Below are 22237 nucleotides of genomic sequence, written 5' to 3' on the forward strand. Positions count from 1 at the left end.
ACTTTGTGATCTACATGTGGAATACACTATGAAAGACAGATATTATTTATTATTAAGGATATCTCTACTCAGAAATTAAATATTTTCATTTAAAATGTGAGTTTATATTGTCGTACAAAAATGTTTTCAAATCCCTTTTTTTGATGTTCTTGCATTGACCTCCAAGTGGCTGTTTTCAATTTTGCTTAAATTGATTAAAAACAAGTTAAGAAGCTAAACCAAAATAGAACATTCTTTAACCTGGGTTGTACCTTTGTAATCAAAGCCGTGCACTTTTCTTTTAATCTGTTGAGGCAGTTGATGAACATGAATCAGAAAGAAAGAAGGCAGAGTACAGGACAGTAAAGTGGTTAATGATAGGAAAGTCTGAGAGACTGATTATGGCAGACCAATGTAAGTATGGAAAGGGAAGTTTGTGAACACAGTAAGACATCAAGAAGTTTTCTGTTTAGAAATGTAATTTTCTTCTTTTTTTGTGTGTGTAAATGATAAAGGGGAAATATAATCCTCAGGTCTAAGCTGCTGAAAGCTCAAAGTATGCAAAGCACCACCACTAGAAACGATGTCCAAAAAAAAATGGAAGTAAGAGTTGTGATGAAAGAAGATATGAAACTCAGAGAAATTATATGCATGTATGTTTATGATTGGAAAGCCAGATAGAAAACAATAAAACAGAAACAGAAAGAGTGTGATGAGGAAAAGCTGTTCTTAATTGCTAAAATAGAGTAGATTTTGAAGGGTTAAGTATTTTTGTTGATATTTTCTGATATAAGCTGAGTAAACTAGTCCAAAAGGAGCAAGAAATTTTTAGGAGCAAGAACTTTTCACAATATTTTTTTCCTGGTTTTTTTTTTCTTCCTGGTCTAGTGTTAACTCTTCAGCTTAACTCTTCAGCTTGTGTAGATTCAGAACAAATGCTTGCCATTTCTCTGCCTTGGAAGTCAACACAGCTACATTTTAATAGGAGATTTTTACAATACCTAGGGTTAATGAATGTTGTTCGGTATAGATTCATAAAAGGATATAACTGATGGAAAGTCATTCCATAACTAGATAAGGGTTATACTTAGTCTTGAATGGAAATGCACTGCTAGCATTTTCTAAACAAATTATTGCACAGCAAACTACTGGGAGTCTATCATCAGCACAATGTTTACCAAGAGCTCCCTGGAAACACCCCAGTTGATTACTGGTATTCAGGGCGAGGTTTACAGCACTGTTCCTAGTCTGCGGGTCTTGCTGCATACCTGGTGGATGCAGCAAATGGACACTGCTTACGTTAGATTTGTAAAGGTTCTTTGCTTGCTTGAGATTTTCCCATGGAGTTAGCAAATAACTGGCAGAGCCTTTTATGTATTAGACAAACCACATCTCAAACCACATTTCATATACAAATTTTTCAGCTTGTCATCATGCCCATATGCACACTGTTTCTGCAATATGTCTTTGTCCATATAGATACTTTTGTGATCTGGAGGGGCTGTTTGATTCAGGTTTCAAAAAGAGGGTGAGATTTTCATTTTTAAATGCTTGGGGATTCTTTATAATGAAAGGTTCTGTATTATAAGAAGTTATTGTATAGCTAAAGCATCATCTGTAAATGTAAATCACTGTATTATATTGACATGTATAGGTATATTAGGTATAATCTGACTGTCCACGTTTGAAGCAAAAAAGTAACAGTCTGTCCGTGGGTTATGTTGTCATTGGGATAGAAACAACTGCAAACGCATAGCCATAAACATGATTTTCTTATATCAAGGAAAATCCTGGGAAAATGCATGCAGCTTTTAACCACAAAGATTTAAATATGCCTTTGCCAAAGGCAACTCGAGACAACCGCGAGCCGTAGGAGTTTTTATCCTGCAGGGCCTTACCGTGTCAGAACAGCACGGTGCAAGCGAGCGAGCGGTCTCCGCAGAGCTGCCGCAGCCCTGCCTGTGCGAGGCAGCCAGCAGCTCGGGCGGCGGTGGGCCTGCCCGGCGCGCCGTCCTCCGCGGCTCAGCGTGGAATGATTCGGGCACTGCTCGGGCCCAGCCGCAGGCTCGGTGGCTGCTTACTGCATCCGTGAAAGAAATCGTAAAGGCGCGTCTGCGAGAAGTGGAGAAATAGCAAATAGGTATACTGTCTGTATAACAGACCAAAAAATTGCAAGAAAGAAATTCAGGTTAACGTTACTGGTTTTAATTCAAAAGATTCTTTGAAAAGGTTGACATTGCTGTTTTAGTTAGTATGTATGTTTACAATATTCCTTAATGCTGCACCTGTAACATAAAAAACCCAACCCAGGTGAACAGTACAACGTGTGTAGTACTTTGGGGGTCATTCATGCTTCGATTCTGTGATTTCTTGGTGATTGTGTGCAAGTTTGGTTTGAATTATTATTTGGTTAAGACAGGACTTACAATGTTCTGGATCCCTTCTCAGCACTGAAGAGCTTACATACCTTGCAATTGCCTCTAATGTATTCCAATTTTCGTGTGCGTTTGTGACTACGACATCTGGTTCTTTGCCAGACTTTTTGGGTGGCATTGCTATACACTCCATTCTGAAAGTGCTGAGTGATACGGTCATGAAAAATACCTCCTCTTTGCCCATATAAAAACCCAATCATATCAGAGATGTTAAAATTTATGCTAAGTCTATTCAGTGAAACATAAATAGTCATCACTTGGAGAACTTGCTATGCAAGGCATGATCTTGCAATATGCTAGGCTCTTCCTAGATATTCTCAGCACCATCAACTTTTAGTGAGTTGCCTGATGCTCCGCACCTTGTAGGATCCGGCCTCAGAGAAGGAGCATGAAAGGACCCAAAGCAAACTGGCAAACATTCAGCTGCTCATTGTACAACTTCTCTTCTCTCTCAAAAGTAACAGTTCAAACAAAGGATTAATTTAGAAAGAAAAAAATATTAAAATTGAAAGAAAAGGAGGAAGAAGGATGTGTGAAAAAGAATGTTAATAACAGTATTTGAAGAGGCAAAGAAATTAGAGAGATGGAAAAACTGATTTTTCATTTAAATAACATTAGGAAGGTTGTAGATGTTGTTTAATGTTGTCCTTGAATATTTTGAAAGTGGCACAACCACTTCATGAGATGCCAATTGCTGAAATACAGAGTTGTGATTTAAAGTGACAATGTCACCTTAGTTTTAGTCCAAGTGATGGATTTTGTTTTGAAATGGGTTATACCAAACCTAACATGGAGAGATGTGTTTGCATTTGTTTTAATTTCAATTAAAATTACTCTGGTTAAAAACACCACTCCCATAACTTTCTGTTAAAATTTTCTGTCTTCTTATGTGAACTCAGATGGACTTTACAAGATACCAAGTACTCAGGAACAGAGCTGATGCATCCAGATAGCCAAGACAGACACCAAAAATCCCAAACTGTATAGATTAGCTTTGGACATTTCTTTCCTTTTTAACTGCATGGCTATAAACAACACAGACAAAGAGGTTTCAAAAAATAGAGGAAGCATATTCTTAATAGCTTGCACCTGGTTTATGTGAAAAGCTAACATGGAATCCTGCAATACAGACTGACATTACTTTCTTTTCATTTTTTATTACGATCAAGTATAAAAATGGCAAGGTGGTGGAATAGGAAGCCTTAAGTTTTTATTTCATTGGTTTTTAAGTAGCAGATTGTATAGTAAATCAACTTAATTTATGTACCATGTTTATTGTTAAATTCTGCAGATTCATTAAAGCCCTGGAACTGCATTCGTATAACTGAACAGGACCTCTCTTCCTGGCTGTTTAATCCATTTTCAAGCTGCATATACCTCTTTGAATATGTGTTATAGTAGCCGCCTCATTTGACAGGCAGATTTCATAAAGCTTTGAAGTGTATCATTAAAAGGGACACTGTCGATTTGAATTTTTTCAAGATGACCAATTTAAAAAAAAAATCTTTTGAACGTTGGAGGGTTTTTTCTAATTCCTAGAAAATGTCTAAAATTTTTTTTCTCCGTGAAAGTTTGGAAGCATTATTTAGAACACCAGAGAATATTACTAACATAGCCATCATTATTAATCATGAACAATTTCATATTCCCCCCCTCACATCCTTTTCTCTAACAGGGACTCAGCCCAGTGCATACAGCCAGCCTGAGTCCGGTGAATGATTTTAGCGTTATTTTAAAACTCTGAAACAGGACTTCACTACAGCATTGCTTTGTCCTGTGCACTGCGGTTGTTTTCATTCTTTGACTGCTGCCTGTTTGGTGAGGTTTTTTAGGCCTGAGCTTTCCAGTGCCTCTCTCCAGCAGACCCCTGCCTGCAGAGACTGCACTGCCAGCCAGCCTTTCAGTCATGGGTCTTTGACAGACAAGCTCTGCCAGATGTAGCTGCCATGATTTCGGATATTCATGCTCACAGCTGTCCATCTTACAATTCTGCTGGAAATTACTGTCAACCTACAGGGACAAGAGAGAGAAGCATGTGCCTGTACTTGAGCCACCTACATTCACATCGCCTGTTAATTTAAACTGCCAGTGAAAGAGCCTTTGCCCTAATCTTCTGGACTGTCGATGGGATTACGATCTTCCAGCGGAGGGGCAGGGCATAAAGCTGGGAAGTGGTAACATCCAAAATTGTGGCAGCTTTGTACTTCAGTGGATATGAGCCAGAGCACAAACTACCTGCACTAAGTAAACAAGAAAAAAATAGAGCAAAAAAAGGTCTTTAATCTTTCCCAGCTACACTGCATGACAAGTTTTTAGATCAGAAAGTGGCATTCAAGTTCCAGTGTCCTTTTAATGACTCGGTGAAATATATTTTATTTTCCCAGTAAAGTTGTTAAACTGTGAATATTTGATCCAAGCAACCGAAGTTACTTTTTATTCTTACAAATTGGGCATAGAATACTTAAATATAAGAGAGAGAAGGAACACTAGATATGATAATATCTGACAGTTTATGGGAATGTGTTTCAAATTACAAGCAAAGCATGTGCGTGCACACATGGCTACAGCTGTGGTTTCTCTTCAGCATTAGGTAATGTTCTTTCATAAAAGAAAGGAGTGAAGGCTCCTGCTATTCTGTTCAAAGGAAGAACGTTTATATATTTTATATAGCACTCTTTATACTGCTGGGTTATGGTATGTAATATATTGGAAGTTCTCAGTCTGTGATAGACCCCCAAAGGGTAGACATGTAGGTCTAAGAGATGAAAAAAATCAAAGACATGATCTCTTGACAGAATTATATAACCTTCTCACACTGCCTCTGAACTTCATTGAATCCTCGAGGTGACAGAAAGCTGGCAAGCTAAGTAGAAGCAGCTGCTTGTGATGGCATGCCTAAGATATATGAATCTATTCAGCGGGATCAATGGCTGAATGCTCAACCGCCCAAGTCATTGATCACCACGATGACCCCAGTTCCTGCTAAGTCCATCAGGTTGCTGTGGAGGCTTTAAGAAGGAGGGAGTGGAAAACGGAAAGCAGGACATAAACAGCAAAGGGAGGAGAAAGACAGAGGCACGAGCCCTCCTCATAAAAGCTCTTCAGGAAATTGCAAAGCTCATTACTATGTGTGCGGTACTTGATCACACTGAAGTTTTGCTTCAAGGTGCATACCTGAATAAATGCTGAGAAATTCTGTTCTATACATAGTCTGGGATTGCCACGGGAGCCTGCCTTCCGTGGAATTTCAATCAGGGCTAGGGGTCTAGGTTCTCCATGCTCCTTTGGCAGTCTCAGCTGTAATATGCACATGAACCTTATTTTTTATATACTTTCCACAAATGTTCTTTAAAATACTGCATGTAATAAACAAAATATCAACCCACAGTATATGCCAAATTTTGCCAAAGAAAGCAACAAGGATGTAGTGCGAGCAGAGTGTTTATTATGTGAATGTGTGAAAAGGGTACAAGTGAGTTTTATTAAATGTGTTCTACTCATACACAAGAATAATTTAACAATTGAATTGCTTCACAAAAGAAACTATTTTAGTGCAGTTGCATCATGAAAAATGACTTTGTTAGAATGGCAGAACAGGTTTCCACATGCTTTAAGTCTCAGAGGATTTATCTAATTTTCTCAGTTCACTAATAAAAATATCTTTTACAGCTTTTAATGACAAAACTTGGAAAACTCAGATGGGCTGCAAAAGGCCAAGCTGGGTTCCTTCTATCTCATGTATCATGTTATTACTAAAGATGCTCCCAGTTAAACCTTAGCAGTTTTTCTGCTATCCTTCATTAGGATAGTTCAGTTTTAGTATAGGACAGAATTTAAATGCACTGAGACTGCATAAATCTCATTGTTGATACAGTAAGTAATGCCAAAAGAGAATTCAGTTCACTCCATCAGAAGTGGGAATAAAAACACTTTTTCCACTAAAGTAATCATACATGAATGTGAATATACACAAGGGGCCTGATCCAGAAGTAAAAGTCTCTCCCAGAAACTTGGAATCTGGATTTAGTCCAAAGAGCAGATCTGTTAAACAAAACCAGTACATTTTACATCGGCGCTTTTAAGCATGGAAGTGCCCTACAAAGGCAAATGTGTTTGAGGCTATTGTTTAATTTAAGGTTAGATTTCTTTCACAGAGCACTATTCTGAAGGAAAAATAGTCTCACATATACAAATTGTTTAGTTTCATATAACAAAAAATTATATGTATCTCAGCTACTTGCAGTGAGTATTCATGATGCACCAATTAGATTATAAGACTTGAGCTTAGAGCCAAAGTGCTCAAAGCGGAAGAGAAGATTAATTTCTGTTTTCACCAGGAGAAAGCCACATCCCTATTTGTTATATTATTCTGATGCATGCATTAATATTTCTTTTGTTTTCATTTTCACATATCTCCTTTTATTATATAGCAGTTGGACTATAAATATAGCTGTTAGTAAGATACAGTTTACAGGTACATAGAATCAGAGGAAGAGATGCTTTCTTTTGTCCTGGTGCAAATTGGGAGTACTTCCAGTGGTACTCTTGGGATTACAGTATTGTAAAAAAAGAGACAGAATTACATTTTTATCTTCCTTCCCACACTGTCTTCATATCCGTGTCTCCAGGTCCAAATGCTCTTTGATTTTTGAGCACTTCTAAGTCAACAAAGATGCATATAATGGTGATAACTGTTGGATAACACTGTCATGAAAATAACTGAGTTAACTGGTTAGAGTAGAGTTCCTTATTTCATTATGTGACTGGGATATTGAGCCATCTCATTTTTATTTCTCCGTGCAAAACACGTAATCATTTACGCAGCAAATTCTTTCACTGTGACATACATTGTTTTGAGGTTTGAATGAAGTAGTAAACCTAGCAATTTTACCCACAAAGATAAACGAACTATTCAGTTTGTTCACCTTCACCTCTAATGAGTGCATCCATTTGCACCTGCATAAATGTGATTTGCAAATCCAAATTTAGTATATATTTAACGCATACTACTACTACTGCTTTTTATGATTGCGTCTTTGATCTCAATATGCAGACCTTTGGCCATGTCAGTTCTGCAGATCTCAGGTATTCTTTATGGGATTTCATTGAAACCCCCAGTACAAAAAAGGCCTCTTCTGCATTTAGTTTTAGAAATACTGTATCGGGACAGATTTTTTTAGAAAAGTTCTCAAGTACTCCACTGATTCCAGATGTTATTAGATGTGCTTGTCAGCAAAACTACCTGCCATCATACTTCTGACCTGGGTGGATCTCTGTCTTACTCTCCTACTGTTTCTGGGCTCTTCTTTTATGTACTCCCACCATCCCTCTCCATTCAGTCCTGTAGCTTAATGAGTTTGATGGAAATTCCCTCCATTTTTATCTTAAAGGCAGACAAAAAAATATGCATGTTGTTTTGCTTGGAAGTCACAACACCTATGTGACTTTTATTGAAATTGCATTTCCTGCAGCAGAAATGGGAGCACAGTCAGTTGGCCCAGAGGAACTCCTAGACACACACAGCTGGATAAATTCCTGCTGTTCACTTTTGTCTTGCCTGTAGGCATTTTTTAACAGTTTTCAGTTCAAGTGCTCTTTTACCTCTTAATTTTAATTTGTCTAACAACATAATAATACCTTTAGGGAGTATTAGTGCTACAGTAAGAGCATACATAAATTCTGTATATATATATATATATATACACACACACACACACACACACGTATGTGTGTGTGTGCGCGTGCGCGCGTGTAACGTACATAAAAACTGAGCAGTGCCTCCTCTGTAGTCATTCCACTCCCCAGCTTGGTTAAGCTGTGAAAAAATAATATGGTCACTTGCATAAACAAGAAAAATGGACTCTGCATTGATTAGCCTTTATAGAAAGGTTCTTTAAACTTGAATAGAGTTGAAACTAAGCGACTAGAGAACTGAGCAGAAATTGCTCCAAGCAATATACCAAGCAGTGACTCTTTAACCTGGGGAGAGGGAGAAGCAGAATGTGTTGAGCACCTGGAAGTGGGAGTCAAGAAAACAGAACTCTAGAGAGTTTTACTCAGCTTTTGAATTTTCCTGTCATGCCACCCTGTCTCTCTGTCACACAAATTTCTCCCTTCTTTGGCAACCATATGAAAAATGGAACTGCAGCAGCTGTTGGTGCCAGACTCCACATCCTCTTCTTGAGGCAAGCTGTTCAGGCTGCAAAGAGCTGGGGTCAGGGGAAATGGGTGGTTGTCTCGAGAAAATGCCTGTTTTGGTGGGTCAGGAGGAGACTCCACAATGGATGTGCAGCAGCTCTTGGAGAAGGCACCTGCAGAGAGCAGGGTGGTGCTGGGCAGGGGGAGGAAGCCAGGAGCTCTGCTGGTACCAGAAGGAAAGGGGACCCTGCCAGGTCACTGAAGTGAGTTTTTGGAGGTTATAAAAAATGCAGTTTATTATGCTCAACATGAGGGAAGGAGTGGGGTTACATTAAAACAGAGACTAAGGAAAAACCTGCTTGGAGAAGGAATAAAAGAGGCGGGGGGGAGACAAACTATTACTGAAAATCAAAGGCGACCCATGGCAAAATAATTGTAAACTGCTGATAAGAAAGCTAGTAAGAACTGTGTCCCCCCCTGTAGAACTGTGTGGCATGTCTTAGTTTAGCAATTACATTGTATTGTACTCTATTGTACCCTGAGGAAAGCACACCCTTACCAAAGACCTTTTTTTTGAAAATGTTTAACTTTCGATTATTACAAATAAACACGAACAGGTAAAGCACTCGATAAAGTTTAAAATACTTTATCTCTAACAAGTCTGCTTTTTTTGGATAGGTAACTTATTCCTCATATTTGTTGGGTAGGTCTTTCATACAATCCTAGACAAGAATCAAAAGGGTAGGGAAATATGTTCCAGAACTGGAATATTTATACTGGAAATGTACATGAATAAGCCCAAATATATCAGCTTTTAACTCAGTTATATTTCATAAATTCATAAAATTAACAAATCAAACAGGAATGTGCAGAGGAACATATAACAACTCTGTCCATTTCCATATTTTCTGATCATTTCTGTTCCATGCATCTTTCTTCATATGGTCTTTGAGCCCATAAAGTAAAATTTCTTCTTTTTTGCACTGCAGTAAAATCCCACAAGGTCCAAAAAGCACCCTCGAATGACAAGGCACTGTTCTGTGGGGATTTTTGCAATATCTTTTACAAAAGTCTCCAGTTTATAAACTATTCAAACAAGGACTACATTGTTTGGCATAGATTTCCAGTTGTATATGGCATAGATAATTTCAGCACTATAAAATTATTATTATGAAGACTATGCACCAGATTCTCAGCTGGTGGAAATCAGCATAGCTCTTCCCATGTTACATGAATCAACTTTTAAATGAATTCTTTAAGTGGAACAAGTTATACTACAAACATTTTGTAATCTTTAGCTATGCATGGATATTGGATTTTTTAGGTATAAAGTTTGGGGCTTTTTAAAATTTTAAATTTAGTGCAGATTTGCAAACTCTGAACTTTAAATGATCTTTGCGTCCTCTATGGCACAAATGTTGTTTGGACAGATTATTAAAACTTATAGTGTATAGTTATATATAAAGCTTATATCATATATACAAAGCTGCAGGGAAATATCTATTTTAAACTGCTGGGACCAGCCCTGCAACTATAGTTTTCATTTACACAATTAGACTGATGGATTTCAAAGGGTATATGTGTACATCTTCAGAAGTACTGATGTGAAAAAGCATTGTAAATTCTGTAACTTGTAGCTTCTCCTTCAGAACCCTAAAAATGCAACAGCTTCACTGATGGATTAGGAGACAGTGCTGTCATATGACAGGGGCCCACAAATGTTAGGCTTCAGCACCTCAGCTGGAAAAGGCTCCCCAGACCCTCATCAGACATCCCATGTAACATGGACTTTCATGTTATATATGATCAGATCCCTTGTCATGTATGAAAAGCATACTGGACACATCTTTTCCTGTATTTTCCTACTAAGATGATGCTTTTACAGTTTTGTAGTATCTTGACTTATGAAGCCTGTAGAAAAGCTGCTATGGCTCACATGGAGATAAACTGTAGAGAGTGACTTTATATTGCACGGTCAGGGGGGCTGATCAGACTTTATCATTGACAAGATGTAGCGTGGTTCTGCCTCTGACTCCATTATACCTCTCTGCAACAACAGTGGCCCACATCAACTCTGTACTTACCCAAGGTTTCCAAAAATCTTTAAGACAGCAGTAATCCGAGACCTTATTTGAAAATGAACTGTGATATAGTTTATTACATGGGAGCAGATGAACAGCTATGAAAAATGCATGTAGAAGCAAAAAGCAGTGTAGATTATTTTCTTTAATGCAAAAAAGCAAAATCAACTAATTGACTATTTAAAGACAATCTTCAGAATATGCAGAATTATGTTTTAATGCCTTATGTCTATCATTCTTTCCTATACATCTGACTATAATCCAATCTAATTCAATCTATCTAATACATTTCTAATGTGTTTTTCACCATAGAAGCTAGGCACCATTAGGAACTTATCTCTGTTCCCACTTTACCTTGGTGGCGACATGTTTTCAAACCAGATGATATTCTATATCAGAAATATCAAGACTTCCCATAACCTGAATTTAGTAACCCCTGTGTACTTTTAGCTTCCTGACTCTCCTTACTGTCTGCATTTCAATATGGAGTCCCCAGTATCTGCTCATCACTCCTAATTACTTTTCTTTCAGCCTATGTTCCTGATTTCTGGGCCAAGAAGTTTAAAGAACTATGATGTACTCTGATGAAGCATTTAATCAGGGCTGAGTAATCAAACAAAAAGCTTTTCAGGGCAGGGTGGAATATAGGAGGAACCATATTGTCTGCCCAATTATTGTGTTTCCTGTTCTCAGCCCTGAAAGAGCTCCTGCAGGGACCAGAAGACCTGCCCATAGCTTGATGGGAAGAGTTCCCAAGTAAGAAGCAGCCATGTAAAAAGGGAGTGGTGGCAGAAAACAACATAAAATCAGTGAAGCGGAAAAGATTTAAAGCATACACACTTTGCGTCTCCTAAAGACTTTGTCATCAGGGTGCAAAAACTCTCTAGAAATATTTGTGGCTATGGGTGAGGGGCAGGGGAAACCTAGCCATTAATTCCTAAGAGGTGTTATCAGATGCATCAGGGTTTGGCTGTAAATTTGACTACATTGCTGTGGTGCACAGAGAAATGAGTGAGGAAATATCTGATTAAAGTGTACATTGCTGCTGAGGCAACTGAATGTTGCCATAGCAATTGAGATGAAATGTGCAAAGAAGTGAGATAATTAAATCTAACCCCTTTAGTAGTTTTGATAGTCAATGCACTGCCAATAGGAAAAGTTATCTACAGTGTTAAAGATAAAACATATTCCTCATGGAAGTACTCCTTGCTGGTATTTTGTTGCTCTCTTTCTAAATGCATTGCTTCAGGTAGCTAATTTGAATGTTCTCTTTAATAATCAAATACAGTTTTGACCTTGGTCTGTAACAGCCTAGAACTTTTGCTGACTTACTGTATCACGGGAACTGTCTACACAAAATATCCAGAAAGTTTTTATTCCCCCTTCCTCTGTGTGCAGTACAGTAAAGCCTGGGCTGTCATCTCAAAGTTTACAGTTCAATAATATCTAGAACGTGCTGCCCTCTTCAGGAGCTAGTGATTAAAAATAGGTAATTTTGTTTATTGATTCAGAAATGGTAGTGAGCAAACAGGAACTACAGAACTGAATAAGTGGGGGGGGGGTGAAATTTGTAATGCCAATGTCAGAGACACTGAAAGTAACTGCAAAATTAATAGACAAATCTGAATTTAAAAAAAGGAAATCAAAAACTTGTTAGCATTTCTTAAACAATATTTGAGAACTAGGTGGTCACACACACATCCACTCAGATTATTTATTTCAGCCAGTGAACGCAAAAGCTAGAAGAAGCCTTGACTCACTTCTAAAATAGTAATTCTGTAGTCTATATACCAGCAAATAACCTATTATTAAAAATAATTTGTGTCCAAAAAGAACTCATATATTAGCTGTCACACTAAACTTATTTTACTTTCAGCTGCTCCGCTCATCTGAATCCATGTAAGGATTTAAGCCATGATTTAACAGAACATTAAAACATGCACTTAACTTTAAGCACAAACATTGCTGCAATGACTTCAGGGGGATACTCATGTGAAAGTATTGAACAATCTGTGTATCAGTCTGGAGGCTTGCATACATGGCTGATTGGTAGGGGACAGGCCCACAGTTTTCAGTTCATATCTTACAACATTGTAAGTCATGCTGTAGAATCTTAATAATTAAGCAGTTAAGAACTAGAGGCAAAATCTACCCTTTTGTGAATATAATTCCTTTTGAAGTCAATGAGAACTTTTGTTCATTTATGAAATGGTGACATTTTATTGGTTTACAAATAGCTTTGAAAAAAAAATTATTATGGCTTTGTGGCAGGGGGATTCAAAAGCTGTGTGGAGGAAAGGCAACTACTACTTTGCTGAAATGAATGGATTGTGGCAGTGGATTAATGATTACCTCACCCAAACAGCATGGTTTGCAAACTGTGACGGCTGAGGAGCAAAGATCTCTGGGAAGGATGCAGAAGCCAGTGCTTTGTGGGAACTTGGCTCAACTGAGATGGATGTTCAAAGTGTTCATTTTAAGCTTATGTGAAATACTGTTTCTTTGGCTGAGGGGGACCCTATTTCCCTGCATTTCATAAATGAAGCAAGAGAGATTTTGTGCTACATCTCTGTCGTGGTTTAACCCCAGCCAGCAACTAAGCACCACGCAGCCGCTCACTCACTCCCCCCCCACCCAGTGGGATGGGGGAGAAAATCGGGAAAAGAAGTAAAACTCGTGGGTTGAGATAAGAAGGGTTTAATAGAACAGAAAAGAAGAAACTCGTAATGATAATGATAACACTAATAAAATGACAACAGTAGTAATAAAAGGATTGGAATGTACAAATGATGCGCAGGGCAATCGCACACCACCCGCCGACCGACACCCAGCCAGTCCCCGAGCGGCGAATCCCTGCCCCCCACTTCCCAGTTCCTAAACTAGATGGGACGTCACATGGTATGGAATACTCTGTTGGCCAGTTTGGGTCAGGTGCCCTCGGTGGGCATGAGAAGCTGAAAAATCCTTGACTATAGCCTAAACACTACTGAGCAACAACTGAAAACATCAGTGTTATCAACATTCTTCACATACTGAACTCAAAACATAGCACTGTACCAGCTACTAGGAAGACAGTTAACTCTATCCCAGCTGAAACCAGGACAATCTCACATGAAGCACTATACAGAAGATGTAGCCCACAAAGAATGGAGCAAAAGTGGCTTTAAGCCATCTCTGTAGATGCTCAGATTCAAGGCTGGATACAGGCCAATGAATTGCCGCGTAAATTAGAGCAGCCCTCAGGGACTGTTCTAATTTACATTAGCTTTATCCAGGCTCCCTATATCTTGTGCTGTGCTGCAACCTAGATTAAGTCTGAATTTCTGCAGCACTGAACACCCTGGAAACTCCCTTTTTGCCCAAGGTAAACTCCTTGAACAGAAATAACTCCTGTACCATACCGGGGAATTCTTCTCTATCTGGACACTCCCTTACCTGTAAATACCTACATTTCATCCAGCGGTATATGCGGTCATGGTGAAAACCTGGAATCAATCTATTATTTATTTGAGTTTTTAGTCTTCCTCTTTAAAGGTAATAGCCCTACCTAAACATCAACATTTTTTTCTAAGTGGTTTGTGACTATATTTCTTGGTTATAGTAACTTTTTCTAAACATCATTTTTAATTTAATTCCTTAATTCTCTCCCTTGCATTTTTACCTTAGGATATAATTTTCTCAAAGAACAAAAATAGTTAAGAATAACAAGTGGGTTTTAAGTGTTCTCCCTTCTTTGGCATAAAACTGTTTTACCTCTGAAAATGAGGCAGATGATAGATTCTGTACCTAACCCTGGCTACTTCAGCAGGAGTAAAGTTGTATTCTGTGTGAGAAATGGTCGCAGAACTTAGCCTATTGTCCTGAAAACTTTTTATTCTTGAACTGCACAATTGAGACATATAGCACACGATGTTATAGAAAAGTTAAAATCCTCTGTGTAGGTATGGAGTGAAAGTGATCACTCTGTTCATCCTTTAGTTAAAGGAACTGGTAGCAGTGATTCATTTCTTTCTAAAGAAAACAGAATAGCTACAATGTCAGGTATAAAACAGACTGAAAGGGATAATAGAAAAGAAGGAAGAAAAGAGAGTTAACTAGTATCCACTCTTTCATTTCCACATCACAGTTAAAGCATGCTGATGAGGTGTGTGGTGTACTTAGTACTTTCTCAGTACCCCATTCTAACCATTGCAAACTTACAACCTATGAGCAATGTTTTTCTGAAGCAAAATGTAAAGGCTGATTAATTATTTTAATAACCGTGAAAAGATTTTTTTTAAATCATAATACAGATTTATTAATGAGTTAAGAAGAAAATCTTTAAAATTTCAATGATAATTTTCTCTTCTCCTCTTAACCCTTTATCCACATACTTTACCCTGTTTTCTCCCACTCCACAGCAGAGTGACAGCAAGCCCATGGTTTTATTTTCAAAAGCACAATCACAAATTGGATGCCAAGATCCTATGTCTGTATTTTATGAACCCTATGCAGATAAATTCCAGCTGGCATGCATTTCTAAATACAGACATGCACAATAGGCTGTACTTTTTTCTAATCCAGTACCTGCTAAGTACATGTAATATATATTCAGAACTGCATTAAACTATTGATCTATGATTTGAACACGTATTTTCATTTTTTGTTTTGATGATAATGCATTGTTTGGCAGCTAGAATCCCTGCAGATAAGAGTATAATAGCTAATAACATTTTCTTTGCTTTCTAGGGTCTTTATGGCAAAATGATGAACTCCATCTTTTCCAGAATGGTAAGCAGAAAGCTATTTCTGTTTCTGATAACAAAGAACATAAGGTAAATTCTTCTAAGAAAAGATTGCCAAATTGCTTGAGAAATAACTGTACTGCACAATTTCATAATTATATGGCTTATACAACTGAAAATATTTGAATATTCAAATCCTGTAAGCTACCTAGAAAAGATTTACAGAACATTATGCTAATTATTCAAAAGAAAATAAAGTAGGATTTAACATCCTTGTTAGAAATGCTGCTGACCCTGGAATGCTCAACTTTTTATTTTTCTTAACAATTTATTATAATGTATAAATTCCCATAAACATAAATACATTATTCTATCAGTGAAGAACATATATTTCTCTTCTTCAGGCTAAGAAAGGGTGAGTTCCATAGCATGCGTTACTATTTGAATTGTATAAAACTGATCTTTATTTATGTTTCACTAGGGCTTTGCTGTATCTGTGAATTTAAAAATATGTAGTTCCAAACGTAGACATCACTTCTGCATGCTGTCATGTTGTTTGAAAAAGATGGTTTCATTTGTCATTCTTTTTTTTTTTTATGGCTGAAAAAGGCAATATTTATTTTGCCCCTTGATCATAACGTCTTTACAATCAAATAAAAAGAAAAATTCATCATACTGTATGTGTAAAGGTCATCCTAAAATAACACTTCTGAGCAAACTGTACTGAATCCTATGAGTACGTTGCTAAGGAGAAATGTTTTCCAGCAGGTCTTGGGCATTCACTTTAACAAAAAAAAAATTCTTTCCCACTACATAAAAATGTAGTCTGAAATCAACGTAAAACCATCATGAAGTGAAACTACTGTTAAAGTGGAAAGAAATATTACTCGAAAAATATCCCATCAGAGCACAAATTCTGACTTGAAATGTGACTGCTTCTTAGTGTTACACTTGAAAGATATTCCACCTAATCTCAAAAGGAGCTCAAGACCCTTTAAAAAAAGGAGAACATTCACAAACTTTAAGGCATAAGAGCTTAAAACAATGATAGATTTAAAATATGTGGGACTATCTTCGATAGAAATGGTATCCAAAGTTGCCAGTGTTCAAGAAAATCAATAACAAACCACAAGTTTTATGATGAACTTTAAGAATGATGACTTGATTTCTGATGAACATGGAAGGTTAGTTGTTCTTTGAAATTTTTTTCTAAGAAAGTAAAACCTGCAGGTGAAGCTGTTTTGAAACACATGGTTTTGACCTGGAGATGTAGCCCTCTGATAAAAACAATGATGTCTGCTTTGGCAAAGTCTGTAATGTATTTTTACCTGCCTGCTACCAGGGGGTATTTCAGAAGTATCAGGGTTGAGGATCCTTTAGGGGCATATCTATGATTAAAGAGAGGGAAAAGTCATGTTGATCTAAGGCAGGGGGGCGGGGAATAAAAAAAAAAAGAACAGTCCAAACAGGCATGAGAACTACGTTTAACCTCCTTCATCCACAAACATAAAAATGTTCAAGAAGAACTCAAGAGTCATTTTTAATCGAAAAGATTAACTATGTGACAGTTAAGTATGTTTGGGATTAAACCATCAAAGGGCCTGTCTCTTTTGTGTATATTTGCCTATTAGCAGTAGGTACTTGGCACAGAGATCGTACGTAGGTTGCAGCCACAGACAGACACTTGCACTGCATACACCCTTTTCTGCAATGTTCATTAGGCAATAATATTGTCAAAGGTAAGTGTTTACCAGCAGCTTTAGTCTACTTAAAACCATTTTAGCCCGAGGCTGATCTTGTGAAGAAGGCTTGGGGGAAGGGCAGAAGAGAGACACAACGTTTCATTTTTCATGAAAACAAATGTATTCAGCCAGTATCCTGATTTGAGGTAATTTATAACTCTAAATTTGCATGTTAAGTGAAATTATAATTATTTTTATTTTGAGGCCAACTGTGTGATTTACACTATAAGCAAAGAAGATAGGACAAAGGCTTGGACCCGAAGGGTTACTACAACAAAGACAGTCATAGATTATTTTGGGGAGAATTAATTTTTATATGTATAACCATGTACACCTCAATGAATTTTCCCTGACTTGCTCGGGAATACTGGGTTACTCTGCTGATTATGGGTTTCCTTTATGTAAATATTAATTCAAATATAAATATATTTTCAAGTTGGGTGTCTTCTGTTTAAGGAATGGGAAACTGAGCTTCCTCACATTACTTCCTATCAAGACTGCAAGGCTTTTTTTAACCCTCAAACCAAGATAAATATCACAGAAGAAAATAAATTGTTGCATATACTATCACTTTAAGAAAATACACTTTCCTTCTCATTTCTAAATCTAGCTGTGCTTAATGAATAAAGATTAAATGCACATTATTATGAACAGTCACAACACCTAGATTTTAATCTAAAAATTGACTTTTTTCTATATATGTTAATAAATGATCTGTTACCTCAAATTATTCCTAAATATGTAACATTTAGTGGTAGCATTTCATTAAATATATAACCATTTTGTCATGAATTTTCAATTCCACAACTTTTAATATATGGAAAATCACGTTAGATAAACTGAGAACATAAAAGACCCACTAACATACATGGAAGACCATTGCAGCTAAAAACTGAAGACAAAAAATAGTTCTCACTTTCCTCTCAATTAAAACTCTGTGCAATTATTCTTTTAGATTATAGATCTCTTTTGGGATTCTGGTTACATAGAACTTTTTGGTTCATTTCACAGGAATAATATTCATCTTAATTAGCAAAAACAATTGATGGGCTTTTCTCTTTCTTACAAGAGGGAGTTCACTTGGTGTACTGATTACGAGTAGTAGATTATCCTGATAAATGAAAAGTTCTTGTCTTTCTGAACAGCAGCTGAATATGTTATCTGTCTTCAGCCTTGTAGCTTCTTTGTTAGACATCACCTTGTTGAGACAGAATGACTTGGTAAGTGGTTGACCCGATTTTTTGTCTGGCACCCTAACATTGCTGGGCATTATGCCAAGCTGGATTCTGTAGCTATTTATGACTGCATTCAAGGTTCAACTATGCAAATCACAACTATTAGCCAAAAAAGCATAGCAGATTTGTTTTTAAATATTTCCATAGCTCACAAGGTCAAAGCATTTGTTTTCACAATTTTAAAATATAGTTTTGTAAGTAATGATCAGTAATGTTTAAAGAGATTGTCACCTTTTCACATTTCATTTAGACTGAATTAGACAGAACATAAACATTTTTTCTCATGTGCTATAAAATAATTGTATGGAGCACAGGAAGAAGAGACATGAGCCGAAGTGAAAAAATATATATCCTTTTATCTGTTTGTGAACAGCTTAGCTGCACCATACAGAATTACAACTAAAAAAAAGGAAGACTAACTATGAGGAAAAATCTTTGGAGAGCGCAGTCCTCCTCCTGCCAGCCGCCCTGCTGAAGCTGGCTGCAGGCAGCCGCAGAGAAGGGCAAGGCCCAGAGGCCTGCCCTGCCCGGCCTGAGCCGCGCCGCGCTGTCTGCACAACTTCTGCTCCTAGTTGGTGCGAAACCAGACCCGAATCCCAACCGAATCCCTAGCCAGTATGTGTCCACAAACATTCTCGCCTCTGTTCTTCCCCAGACCTAAATCCACCCAGCATCTTTTTGGTGGAGCGCGGTTGCAGGCGGCCACAGGGTACAATGGCGCCCTCGACCCGTTCTTGCGCCACGCACCCACGCTTTTTTGCTAGACTTCAGCTTGGGAGACTTCTGCTGGGTTCAGCCGTGGTTCCTCACCCCTGCCCCCTCCCCCCGCCCCATTCCCACGACATCTGAGCAACACCGAGACTGAAAAGTAAACCTTGTGCAACTTCAAAAGGAGGTAGCGCTACAGAAGTTCTTTGGGTTTGCCATTTGCTCTGTGTGTTGTCCGCTGTCCGTCCTGATTCGAACTCTTTGATAATCATAGGCACAGGCTGTCCTGGTCGCTATCATCCTGCAGATCAGCTGTTGATTTACCTCAGTTCTTCGAAGTAATAGTGAAAACACGTTTACAAAACTAGCAACCGTATATGTTATGCAGTAAGAACTGTGTCTACAGAAAATCGAAATGTGATTTAAACACATATAAAATGATTACTCATAAGCAGAACTTGAAAAGTGCTTGTGTGCACAAGGCGGCACGAGACACATTTTAAAGAGACATGTATCTCTACCATATCCTAATTTCCTGACAAACTTAACAAAATTATTAATAAACCTTACACATGTATCAACAAGCTTATCTATAAAAAATACACAATTAAAAAATAATTCTATTAACCCAACACTTAAACCTTCTTCGGCAACATAATACAAATAGGCAATAGATAATATGTAATAGAGAGAGACAGGTATTAATGATAATATATTATAGACCATGTATAGTAGACAATATAGTAAATTGAGACATTTCCTCTTAGAGAAAATGGAAGTAGATTCAAATACGAGCAGTGCAGAGTCTGTTCTCTAATACAGATTTGGGCATACTGTGGATTAGGTCCAAATTTTGTGACAGAATCCGAGGTGGGAGCACATGTTTTTTCACCAGGTGAGCATCCTTCACGTAACACCAAGCAAGTCTGAACATCTGGTTCAGTGTATTTCTTTGTCTGAAATCAAGGATTAACATTAAAAAACGAAGATAAAACAGCTATCTGTTTTACCAGTTTGCCTTATCAGTCAACAGTTTTCTTTATAGTTGTAAGGCAAAGAGCATTTTTTTAAGATTTTATTGTCTAAGAAAAACAGTTTGAGTATGAGCTAACAGTGGCTGACTGTAGTTTTCGTTTGTGAGATACTTTTTATTCATCACCCGAGTTTTGTGGGTTGTAGAAAAACAATGTGTTTCAGCAGAAGTGAAAGAATTATGTGAGAAATGATGTGAATGGGTAGAGAATAAAGCCAATTAAGATAAACTAATTGGTCAAAGTCTGATTTCTCTGTTTTAGTTACCATCCACTCAGAGCAGAAGAAGGACTCATTGATCCTAGTAGGGTTTCTTCCCTTACTTACAAACTGCAGGACTGAGACTGTAGGGCTTCCCTGAATCATCTCTAACAGTATTTTCCCATACTTCTCCTAACAAGGTGTGAAAGAGGCTTCCAACAAAGCAGGGAAAATATATTTAAGTGGGACAAAAAATAAAGGTTGAATTGGGAATATGGAGATTTTCCATTGAATCCATAGGGTTTGTACAAAGAAGTAGAGTTTGAGCCTTATTAATACAATACAAAGCCCCAGAATTTATTCATGGTTAAATTTCTGTGCTTTAGCCAATCCTTTTCTAAAGAGTCCCTTCTCCAATGAAAGGCACAGAGCACTGTGTTACAGTAAACACTAGCAACTCTGTCCACAGTCAAATCTAAATAATACTTAAGAAACTAAATCCAAACCATTAGCAATAAAAATACTTAGCATGTATTTCTTTCCTGGGAGCCTACATGGAAATTGAATTCCACTGAGCTGCGCTTACACAGAACAGAATTCAATTAAAAAAAAAATCCGCCTGGATTCCATGCTGTGAAAAGCCCTTGCAAATTTATTTTTGGGACTTCGGGTGTGGAGCCTGGACATAGTTTTATTTTATTTTTTAATGGAATCAGTCTTAATGTCTAATGTTATTCTTTACTTGCCTCTGCTGCACAGTTTTCACATATAAGCCAACTGAGGACAACTCGTTATTAAAGAAGTCGGCAGGTGTCCTGTGCTCTGAAACATATTAAATAAAGAACTCAACAGGATCATGTTGACTGTAAGCTCCACAAAGAAATTAAATAATGAAGACAGAAGCCCTTCAACAAAGACCAGTTCTGCATAAGTAAAAAATGTCTTGTCAGAAGATGGAAAGTTCTCCTATGGATTTTTACTAGAATCTCTATTTTGGTATTTTCTGAAAACAGCCAGTCTATAGATTTTAGACACTTAAACCTTCTGACCTGAGTCTTATGCAATAGTGATCAGAATGGCAAGAACTGAATAGCCAAAATCTGCCCTTCTCTACACAGCTTCATTGCTCAACAAGAGAGCCATTGCAAAATGCCCTCCTTATCACTCTGTAGTTTGTTGAATTGTCTCACCCATGTCAATATTAATATGAAATAGCTCCAGGAAATACAAAGAAAAGAGTAGAACAGGGTCCATTGTATTGTCGGTTAATATTTTTCTAATGTATGAAGCCTTCCAGCCACGGAAACATTTAAAATACAGTCCCCTTTGAGATTTAAATGTATTTTGGGATAAGGTAATTTTAAATCACATTAGGAAGGTTCAAAAGCAATATAAATACAGTTTTGAACTTCCCACTTGTTCTGAGTTGCTGAGTAATTGCACCAGACAAATGTTTTTAGAGTGGGCTTTAATACAACGAATGACAAAATTTACTGGATTTTCATTTATTAAAAAATGTTGTCAAGCAGTAATTATTTGAAGAAAATTGACAATTAAGAAATCTAAGTAAGTCTCTTTTTGAAGAAAAATTAAACTTGATTTAATTCTCTTTGGAAAAAAAATGTTGACTTCAATAGAAGTAGGTCTGGGCAACTCAGAGTCGATTGGAAAATAAATTATGCTAAGTGCATCCAGACTCACTGAGCATCTTTAAGAAACAGTGTTTATAACGAACCAAAGTCTTCCAACAGTTTAATATGACTTTAAAATAACTAATATGAAAAAATATTACAAAACCTTTGTTGACCAGGTGTTTTCCCTTTTTATCAATACAATATATTCCTATAATGGCCATCCCATGCTCTGTCATTAAAATGTGAGCTTTCCTTTCAGGTGCTTTGCCCCAGACATATGGAATTCTCATCTGCAGTTTTTACTTCCAGTCTCCAAGTTAATCACACA

At 37.3% G+C, this 22237-nt stretch overlaps 1 protein-coding gene across 1 annotated transcript in view; it reads left to right on the top strand.

Annotated features, from left to right (window-relative positions):
* ADGRL2 (adhesion G protein-coupled receptor L2) overlaps positions 1 to 22237 on the top strand; it is a 393866-nt gene that overhangs the window by 199429 nt on the left and 172200 nt on the right. The window contains exon 3 of the mRNA XM_069789051.1: positions 15362 to 15403. The gene's annotated coding sequence lies outside the window, so the exon portion shown is untranslated. The remainder of the gene's footprint in view (positions 1 to 15361; positions 15404 to 22237) is intronic.

This window comes from Haliaeetus albicilla, chromosome 8 (genome assembly GCF_947461875.1).
Source record: "Haliaeetus albicilla chromosome 8, bHalAlb1.1, whole genome shotgun sequence".
NCBI lineage: Eukaryota > Metazoa > Chordata > Aves > Accipitriformes > Accipitridae > Haliaeetus > Haliaeetus albicilla.